Raw genomic sequence first — 10168 nt, 5'->3', positions numbered from 1 at the left:
TTTGGCGGCTGGAGGAAGACGGGACTGAAGAAACACGAAAGACTGTAAAAGCAGCAGGAGTACTTAACAAGCTTAACTGAAACCAGCAGGGGCACTTAACAACCATAGCCAAAAGCAGTATGAGTACTTATACAGGTTCAACCATACAAAGCACGCCTCAAATAGTGCTACTTTGCCTAAAGTTAACCAAAGGGTGAGGCCGCCAAGCCCCAGGACAAGGCCCAGGTGCCACCCCGCGCATCCACAACCTTCTAAAAGCGGCTTCATCTCGCAATGTGGTCAATAAACAGGATATTCGCTTTAGAGACATGGGAAAGCAGGAACATAATCTTCTGTCCTATTCTCCAAGATGGACGGGCCTTCATTATTTGAGACCACCCATGAATAAGTATCTTTTCACCTCCAAGGGGAATGGAGTAGGTCGACATAAACATCATGTTGTGACCAAGTGCAAGTCTGACCCGACCATGGTCAGGCATCTGTATAGGAACAATAGACCTGGGCAGTTCCTGTTTCAAGAAGATCACAGCTGTAAAACTATGCATAAGCAAGAGTTTATGAACAACATATATAACAGAAAACAACTCGTACCAAAAGTTTCTCAACATAGTTGGACCTGTTCAACGAGTGCAGCAGTGGCACACATATCCCACGTGGCCTTCCACCATTGAAACGCCCCACAAGGACCTCAAGACGATCAATAAAGTGTAGGAACTTGTGGATGTTGTCCCAGTCTACTTCAGTGCCATCAGTAACAGCCGAGTTGTTACAGAATAACAAACGAGCAGCCTACTTAACTCTGAAAAAACCTACACGTGCCACCAATTATAAGAAAATATTAGTTAGAAGTAGCATCTTCGGGGGAGATTCTTTGCTACTTCTAAAGTTAAATTGTGATCAGTTAGATAGAATAGGTGGATTAAGAAGTAATCGAGGCAACAAGCAAGAACCAGATAAAAAACTAACATGGATGAAAAATTGGAACGACGTCGGGGTGGAAGATCGCAGTGAAGATGAGACCATGTTCTGCTATTTCCATCAACATTTGTGCGCCAACTTTCAGTCTGTAACACTTGAGAAAGTTTATCCAAGTTCGGCCATAAAAAAAGAAGCGATCTTCTTGGTTCATGAACCCAACTCAAAACTTATATCCATGTCTTTTCTTCACTGTGACCATTAAACTAGTGTATTCAGTTATGGCAAGGCCGAGCATCTTGAGTACATGTGTTCTGGCAGAGCAAGGAATGCACTGGAGGAAAAATAATGTGAGAACACAATGTATTCCCTATATCCAAATCTAGAAATAATTTCCTCCTTCACGTCAGTGTTGACCATGGTTCTAGTACCTTTTATCGAAATATAGCAATCCAAATTTCCAAATTAGTTGACAGCATATTCAAAAACCCCACTCTCCCGGATAGAAAAGAGGATTCTAGGAACATAGTGTGCGCGTTTTAAAATCCTATGTTAGGATGAGAAGGAACAAGTGTGGCGTCTCGACGAGGGCGCAGAAACCTATAGGGTCCTTGCACTTTGGGCACCGCAAATGAAACACACTAGATTCAGTAGGAAAAAATGCATCAACGGCGGCAGCTTCCATCCTAGGAGTACCCGCGACCAAGGGACTTGGATGTATCAGGGATGGATGAAGAATTTGTACCAGGTTCTCCATGAGAAAACCCTATGCAATCGCCGGGCGGGGGTTTTCTCTGCACAAGCAGACGAGGGAGAAGGGGATTCATGCCCAGTGAAATATTACCGCTTCGTCCGTCCAGCTTACTGCTAAAGATGGAAAGGTGGGGGGTTTTGTGATTTGACGGCTCATTGGGCATTACTGCGGCGCTATGACCGGGGTGTGTCTATCGTGCAGTTGTGCACTCTAATTTGGTGCATATGGCACGTGGACCCCGTTGTCGGATGCCCCATATATCAGCGAAAGGAAGTAGAAAGACAGGAGTAACTAGTTACACATAAATATTTTTTCACACAGAGATACTCCCTCTGTAAAGAAATATAAAGATCTTTTATATCACAACTTTATACATAAGAAAAATCAAGGGGAATATATATATAACATATATAATTATAAAAAACGGAGTTTTTTTCACACAGTATAGACGAGTTGGTGATGATGGTGTGCCTGCTGTCGGATTTCGGGTTCCGGCAGACCCTTGAGGTTCGAACACTGGGGTGCGCGCGGAGATTTCGCCTCCTACCTACCTGCACCCCTCCGCCTCGCTAAGATCTAGGCTATGGGAAGAACGACACAAGGGACACAGGGTTTATACTGGTTCGGGCCACCATTTTGGTGTAATACCATACTCCAGTGTGTGGTGTGGTGGATTGCCTCTGGGGCTAATGATGATGAACAATACAAGGAAGAACAGCCTCGCGAGGGTCTATTCTTGGCTGGGGGGGACGAACTGCTAGGAGGAGTTCAGTCACCCTTCTCTCCCTACGCCCGGAGTGTGGCAGGCCATTAATAGACCGTATCAAATGTGGGCCAGCATTTGGCCCAAAACATGGCAGCCAGTTAACGGGCCGGCCTGCTAAGGTTCTCAAAATCTTGTGGGCCTACAGCTGGGCGGCCCATTAATGTCGGCGAAATCTCGTGGGCCTTTAGCTGGGCCATCCCATTATGGTCCGCAAAAATTTTGTGGGCCTTTACCTCGGCCGGCCTATTATGGCACACAAAAATCTTATGGGCCTTTACGTGGGCCGGCCCATTAAGGCTCACGAAATCTTGTGGGCCTTTAGCTGGGCCAGCCCATTATGGTCCGCAAAATCTCATGGGCCTTTAGCTGGGCCGGCCCATTATGGTCCACAAAATCTTGTGGGCCTTTAGTTGGGCCGGCCCATTTAAACTTGTTGGGCCGTGCCACGTGTCGACGTATCATCGGCGCCTTCTGTCCAGTGAGTGGATGACATCTGTCCCGACGATGAGCCCACACGTGTTTCCTCTAGCCAATGATGATTTTACACGTGGAAAATCCCCATTGGTCGGGGCTATTAACGGGTTATTGGATCCAAAACCCGACCCGATAGCTTAACGGCGTTCCGTTACGGTGGATGCCACGTGTCGGTCACCCTTGACGAAAGCACTTCTGTGATGCGCGGTTTATCATCATGGAAGTGGACACTTCCGTGATGATAATTTTGGTAATGTCATGGAACACTTCTACGATGGCACAGGTATGACTATCTTGATTCTGTCATAAATTTGTCATGGATGTACATGCAAGACAAAAAAGCGACCTACTGTGACAATCACATAGCATCACGGAAGTGTATTTTTTTGTAGTGGGTGGCCGCGTGCCCCCTCCTAAGGAATCCGAATAGGACAAGGAGGAGGGGGAGGCACCCCCTTCCCTTTCCCTCTCCCCTCCTTCCTATTCCCTTTGGTGGAGAAAGGAAAGGGGGGCGAATCCTACTTGGACTAGGAGTCCAAGTAGGATTTCCCCCATGGCGCGCCCCTCCTAGCTGCCGGCCTCCTCCCCCCCTTTATATACGGGGGCGGGGGGCACCCCAAAAGACACCAAGAAATCTCTTAGCCATGTGCGGAGCCCCCCTCCACAGTTTACTCCTCCGGTCATAGCATTGTAGTGCTTAGGCGAAGCCCTGCGCGGATCACATCACCATCACCGTCACCACGTCGTCGTGCTGTCGGATCTCTCCCTCGACCCTCTACTGGATCAAGAGCTCAAGGGGCGTCATCGAGCTGAACGTGTGCTGAACATGGAGGTGTCATACGTTCAATACTTGGATCGGCTGGATCACGAAGACGTTTGACTACATCAACCGCGTTAACCTAACGCTTCCGCTTTCGGTCTACGAGGGTACATGGACACACTCTCCCCCTCTTGTTGCTATGCATCTCCTAGATAGATCTTGCGTGATCGTCGGATTTTTTTTGAAATTGCATGCTACGTTCCCCAACAAGATGACCCTTCAATCCCATCAAAGAGCACTTGCCAACCTTCTGTTGCCTATTGATTTCACTTTGGAATTTTCGAGAGGTTTGAATCGGTCTCATCGAAGTATGGAGAGTGATCAGTTCATCACCCATTGGACCCACTGAGTTGTTCCACTGGGTCTCACTGAAAATCCTAAAGCTCAAACCTTTTGTATTAGTCAGTCTCACAGAATGATTTCACTCAGCCCCACTGAATAGTGCATAATGTAACGTTTAGATTTTTGGTGCTGCCTATATATACCCCCACCCATTCCACCAACTCTCGGAGAGCAATCCCGACGAAAGTACTAGTTCCCATATCCACTTTTTGAGAGAGAACCACTTGCACTTTTGTTGAAATCTACGAGATTCCACTCCAAACTTTTATCTTTGATTTCTAGCCACCTTGATACGTCTCCAATGTATCTATAATTTTTTATTATTCCATGCTATTATATTATCTGTTTTGGATGTTTTATATGCATTAATATGCTATTTTGTATTAGTTTTGGGACTAACCTATTAACCTAGAGCCCAGTGCCAGTGCCAGTTTCTGTTTTTCCTTGTTTTTGAGTTTCATAGAAAAGGAATATCAAATGGAGTCCAAACCAAATAAAACTTTCACGATGATTTTTCTTGGACCAGAAGACACCCGTAGGACTTGGAGTTCAAGTCAGAAGACCCATGAGACGGCGGCAAGCCACAGGGGCGTGCCCTAGGGGGGCCTGGCTTGTGGCCCCCTCGGGTGTCCACCAACCTACTTCTTCATCCTATAAATTCACACATATTCCCAAACCCTCAAAACAAGCCACAGAAATACTTTTCCGCCACCACAACCTTCTGTTGCAAGTCCCATCTTGTGGCCTTTTCCGATGATCTGCCGGAGGGGGATGTCGGTGTCAAAACCGGTGGATCTCGGGTAGGGGGTCCCGAACTGTGCGTCTAGGCCGGATGGTAACAGGAGGCAAGGGACACGAAGTTTTACCCAGGTTCGGGCCCTCTCGATGGAGGTAAAACCCTACGTCCTGCTTGATTAATATTGATGATATGGGTAGTACAAGAGTTGATCTACCACGAGATCGAGGAGGCTAAACCCTAGAAGCTAGCCTATGGTATGATTGTTGATGTGTACGTTGTCCTACGGACTAAAACCCTCCGGTTTATATAGACACCGGAGAGGGTTAGGGTTACACAAAGTCGGTTACGATGGTAGGAGATCTTCATATCCGTATCGCCAAGCTTGCCTTCCACGCCAAGGAAAGTCCCTTCCGAACACGAGACAGAGTCTTCAATCTTGTATCTTCATAGTCCAGGAGTCCGGCTGAAGTTATAGTCCGGCTATCCGAACACCCCCTAATCCAGGACTCCCTCAGTAGCCCCTGAACCAGGCTTCAATGACGACGAGTCCGGCGCGCAGATTGTCTTCGGCATTGCTAGGCGGGTTCCTCCTCCAAGTACTTCATAGAAGATTTTGAACACAAAGATAGTGTTCGGCTCTACAAAATAAGTTTCCACATATTGCCATAGAGAGAATAATATTTACACAAATCTAATCTGCTGATGTATTCCGTAGTGTGACACACCACGGCCAAGCCTTTATCCGAGTCGTTTTATTATCCCACCTCAGCGCGTCACGCGAGGCGGTTTCCTTGGAACGTCTTGTTAAAGCAGAGATCGTGTCCCCTTATCCCGGGATTCTCATCAATACGGGCGTGGGTAACCCAACCACGCCATTGATTATGGCGCTTGGAGATAAGCGAGTTTTACCGGGCTGGTGGGGACATGTAGTTGCGTCCACCCATATAAGGGGATAGGAATCCACCTTTTTACCTATGCGTTCTTCCTCCTTCGCCTATCCATTCTTGCGCACTCGAGCTCCAGCGCCCAAGTCCGCACTCCCCACCTCAACCTTCTCCAGCCATGTCCGGAGCGGGAGGCAAGTGGATGGTCTCCTTCGTCACGGAGGGACATATCAAAAAGCTGAGGAAGGCTAGATACCTGTCTAATGACATCGCGTACCGGCTCCTCGAAACGGGGCAGCTCATCTCCACCCCTAGGCCCCATGAGAGGATGGTGTTCCTCCCCCATTTCCTCCGCGGACTGGGCTTCTCTCTCCACCCATTTGTCCGGGGGCTCATGTTCTACTATGGCCTGGATTTCCACGATCTGGCCCCGAACTTCATCCTCAACATCTCGGCGTTTATCGTCGTGTGCGAGGCCTTCCTCCGCATCCGCCCCCATTTCGGCCTATGGCTCAAGACTTTCAACGTCAAGCCGAAGGTGGTGCGTGGCAACCAGGTGGAGTGCGGAGGCACCATGGTGGGCAAGATGGACAACATCCTATGGCTCGAGGGCTCCTTTGTGGAGACCCTGAAGGGGTGGCAATCGGAGTGGTTTTACATCACCGAGCCGCGCGACACCGAATGGGTCGCACCCCCCGAGTTTCGATCCGGACCCCCCACGCGGCTCACCTCCTAGAAGGAGACAGGCTTGTCTTGGGGTAAGAAAGGAGAGCTGACCGGACTCCAAACATGCATCCAAACCCTGGCGGACAAGAAGCTCAAACTTGTCAATGTAGTCCAGGTTATGCTCATCCGCTTGATCCTCCCGTGTCAACAACGGGCTTTCAACCTGTGGAAGTTCGACCCAGCGCGGCACCAAACTCTGAGTAGGCTCTTCGACATGATGTACAAAGATGCCTGGAAGGTGCTTTTCAAGGGCGCCGAGGCTCCCGCATCCGCTACGGAGGATTGCGGACTCAGTGCGCAGCGTCACGCTCTCGCGGTAAGCTATATTTTCCTTTTACAGGGTATCAGTTTTTCATAGTTTAACTCCATGCAAGATCTAAGCTCCCTTACCTTTGACAGGATTGGCAGGTGACGTCCGGACAGATCAGCTGTCCGGCTCCTTTGCCCGAAGGCCCAGCGGACGCTCGCTTGGCGAAGCTGCTGGTTCCGGCACCCTATGTGGTGCCGGAGAAGAAGGCCGCAAAAAAGGCCGCGGGGACTTGAAAGAGTGCCCGGCGCCAAGAGGTGTCAGATCCATCATCTCATGGTTCCGATGCGCATTCCTCCCGTGAAGACGAGGAGGAAGAAGAGGAGAACTCTCCCCCTCTAGCGGGAGGATTGAAGAAAAGGAAGGCCGCCCTCTCTTGGGAGGCCAGAGGGTCCAAGAAGGGGAAAACCCTTCCTCTGGACTACTCCACTGACGCCGACGGCGGAGAGGAGTGGCAGCCTAGGGCCAAGCCCCTGGCAAAATCGTAAGTATCCGAATACCAGAGTAATTCATAGTATTCATTTATTGCACATCTTTCCCTTACGTCGAATATGTTTATGCAGCCCACCCAAAGACCGGCTCGACGCGTCGTCGAGCGGCTCACTGGACTCGTCAGATGTGAACTCGCTTCCGACAGCTTCCTCCCCCCGCCCTACGTACGACACCGAAGTGTTGTCCCAACAGATTCCAAGCCGGGAGGAGGTGGTCCTGGAGGCGCCGCAAGGCGACCTCTCAGACTCCAGGAATAAAGGGGATGAAACCCCCTAGGGCTCCAAGTCCGGCTCTAGGCCGGACACCGCTCCGGAACCTTCAAAGGTTCCAGAGTCCGGCGGGCGACCTCCTTCCAAGAGGAGCAAGTCCGCTGTGCCGGCGGCCCCCGTCCAACCGGAGGCGCCGGACAATATGTTGGAGGCGCTCCAAGGTGCCTCCATCGACGAGGGGCACCGCACTATTATGAGTGCGGTGGTCCAGAAGGTTCAGTCCGCCAAGAGCGGACTGACTGAAGCTCGTACTAGCCTTTTGACAGGCTTTGAGGTAAGTAAAGAATGTGTAAATAATAGTACCGCATAGACAGTAGCCCCTGATGCTCTGTTTGGCGTTCGGGAAGAAAAGCCGAATAGAGGATCAACTATAATTCGCAGGAGTCTAACAAAAATGAGTCAATATGCATATGCAGGCTTTCGTGCTTGCGTCCGCCGCACTGACTGCGGAGGTGGACACGCTAAAGCAAAACTTCGAGTGGTCCGAGCAAGAGCTCGGTCATGCCAAGAAGCAGCTCGAGGACAATGAAGGTAAGAAATACCTTGTTTTTAAATATATATAAAAAGGTGCAATTGCAAAGAATGACAGGATTATCGTGCCTATTTTAGGGGCCACGTCTGAAGTGGCGACCCTTAAGCAAGCGTTGGTCAAGGCCGAGAAGAGGGCGGCCTTGGAGCGCACCGAGCGGGAGAAGTATGAGGCCGAGGTTGGCAAGGTGCGGCAAGAGCTCCAGGCTCTTGTGGAAAAACATGAGAGTTTGGAGCTTAACTCAAAGGCGCGAGCGTCCGAGCTCGCGGTGGATATTGAAAATGCCAAGTCTGCCAAGGCCGAATCCTAGAAGACCCTCTAGGAGATGGATGAGGTGAAGAAGATAGCGGCGGGTAAGGCATTCTTTATGCAAAGCAAACACATAAGCAGGAGTTACTTGTTACTTACCCGAATCCGAAGCTCTCCAGGAGCGTTCGCAGATCTTCCCCGGAGTGTATCCGATGCCGCCGCATTCTATCGAGCCGAGGAGGGCAGCTCGACAGAGAAGGTGTTCTGGTCTCAGTATGCTGAGGCCGGACACCCCGTGCCCCTGAGCAACCAGCTGAAACAACTGGTCGAGCTCCACAAGGCTGCCGAACAGGCCACGAAGGGCCTCATTGTTCGGCTGTGGCCTGGAGGGGCTCTGCCTGGGAGCTATTTCGGGCTGGTGCGGTGGTTGGTGGAGGCATGTCCAAGGCTCGAAGTCATCAAGCGCTCCGTCTGCATTGAAGGTGCCCGTAGGGCCCTTGCCCGTGCTAAGGTGCACTGGGGCAAGCTGGATGCTGAGAAGCTGGTGAAGGACGGGCCACCACCGGGGAAGAGCATTGCAAGCCCGAGAATTACTATAAGGATGTTCTGAAGGGTGCCTGCCTTGTGGCGGATGAATGTTCTAGGGATGTAATTTTTGATTGAAACTTGCTCGTTTTGTCTTGTGCGTTGAAAACTTGTTCATATGCGCTAAGCAATGCTGTTTGGAATTTAAAATATTACCTTTTGTGCGGCTGTTTATCAATTCTGAGAGATGGCAAGTCGTCGGCTTCTGCCCCCGTGCCACTGGTGCTGGGGAGTTCGGGGATAAACCTGAGCGCTCTTTTTCCCATGTTTGGGTCCTTCGAAGGAGGCGCTCAGCCCAACGAACGAGGCAATAGAACTATAATGCGTGAACACTCTCACTTAGCCATAGAATTCTATAATTTTAAATTTCGGCGAAGCCCCTGGTATTCGGAAGACCGAGTTCGGGGCGCCATCCACGCCTTGGCCGGACAGAGCCGGCTCCTCACCCTAAGCGGCATAAGTCTTTAGGGACTCGAAAAACCTCTCGAATAGCGACCAGCTCTCGCCTCATCATGACAGTAAGTTTTAGCTTTCTCCACTAAGGTGCTCGACCCAGCTCAACTGGGGCACAATCGTAGTGGTTCTCCTAGTGCTACCTTAGCCGATATAGCGGAACGTAAGGCACCAAAACACAGGAGCCAGGCGAATCCAACTATTGAGCGAAGACATGATTCGGAGCCGATGCATATAATGCTATAACTTCGGGGTGCCGCACTTGTTAAAGTGTTCGGACTTCTCACACCATATTGAGGGGTACTAAAGCCCCTGGCGTATTTTGGCTGTACCAACGTGTATCGGTGCAACATGTCATTAAGGAACATATGTAAAGAAAAAAGGTAATGCAAAAATAGACGAAAGCTATGCATTGTTTATTAAAAAGGGGTGTGATCAAAGCAGAACGATACAAATAATGTGATAAGTGGAAGGTTGGACTAGTTAACATGTCCGTTCCAGGGGCAAGCTGCGGAATAGTACGCGGAATGGGTATACTGCTCGTGATAGAGACCACCTGAGAGTTCCGTAATGCGGCATGGCTTGTCTGCTTCCCTGGTTCTTGCATCGTTTGTGCGGCAATTGAACTGCCGAACAGGCCTTCCGAAGGATGGAGTCCTGAAAGTAAGAGAAAATTAAAAAAATCGGCAGCCCCTGGTACGGTTTAAGCCGTATTTTTGGGCGTGCCGTGATGGTGCCCCTTCCCCTGTACCCATGGTATCTCTAGAGCGTAGTTATGTACGCGAAGTACTGGCGTCGCCTTTTTGCGAGGGTTGGGGTTGGGGCCGCATTGCTACGCCTGCTCGGATCATGCCAGGCGGTCTT

The sequence above is a fragment of the Triticum urartu genome, chromosome 3 (assembly GCF_003073215.2).
Source record: "Triticum urartu cultivar G1812 chromosome 3, Tu2.1, whole genome shotgun sequence".
Classification (NCBI taxonomy): domain Eukaryota; kingdom Viridiplantae; phylum Streptophyta; class Magnoliopsida; order Poales; family Poaceae; genus Triticum; species Triticum urartu.
This window is presented reverse-complemented; position numbering follows the sequence as displayed.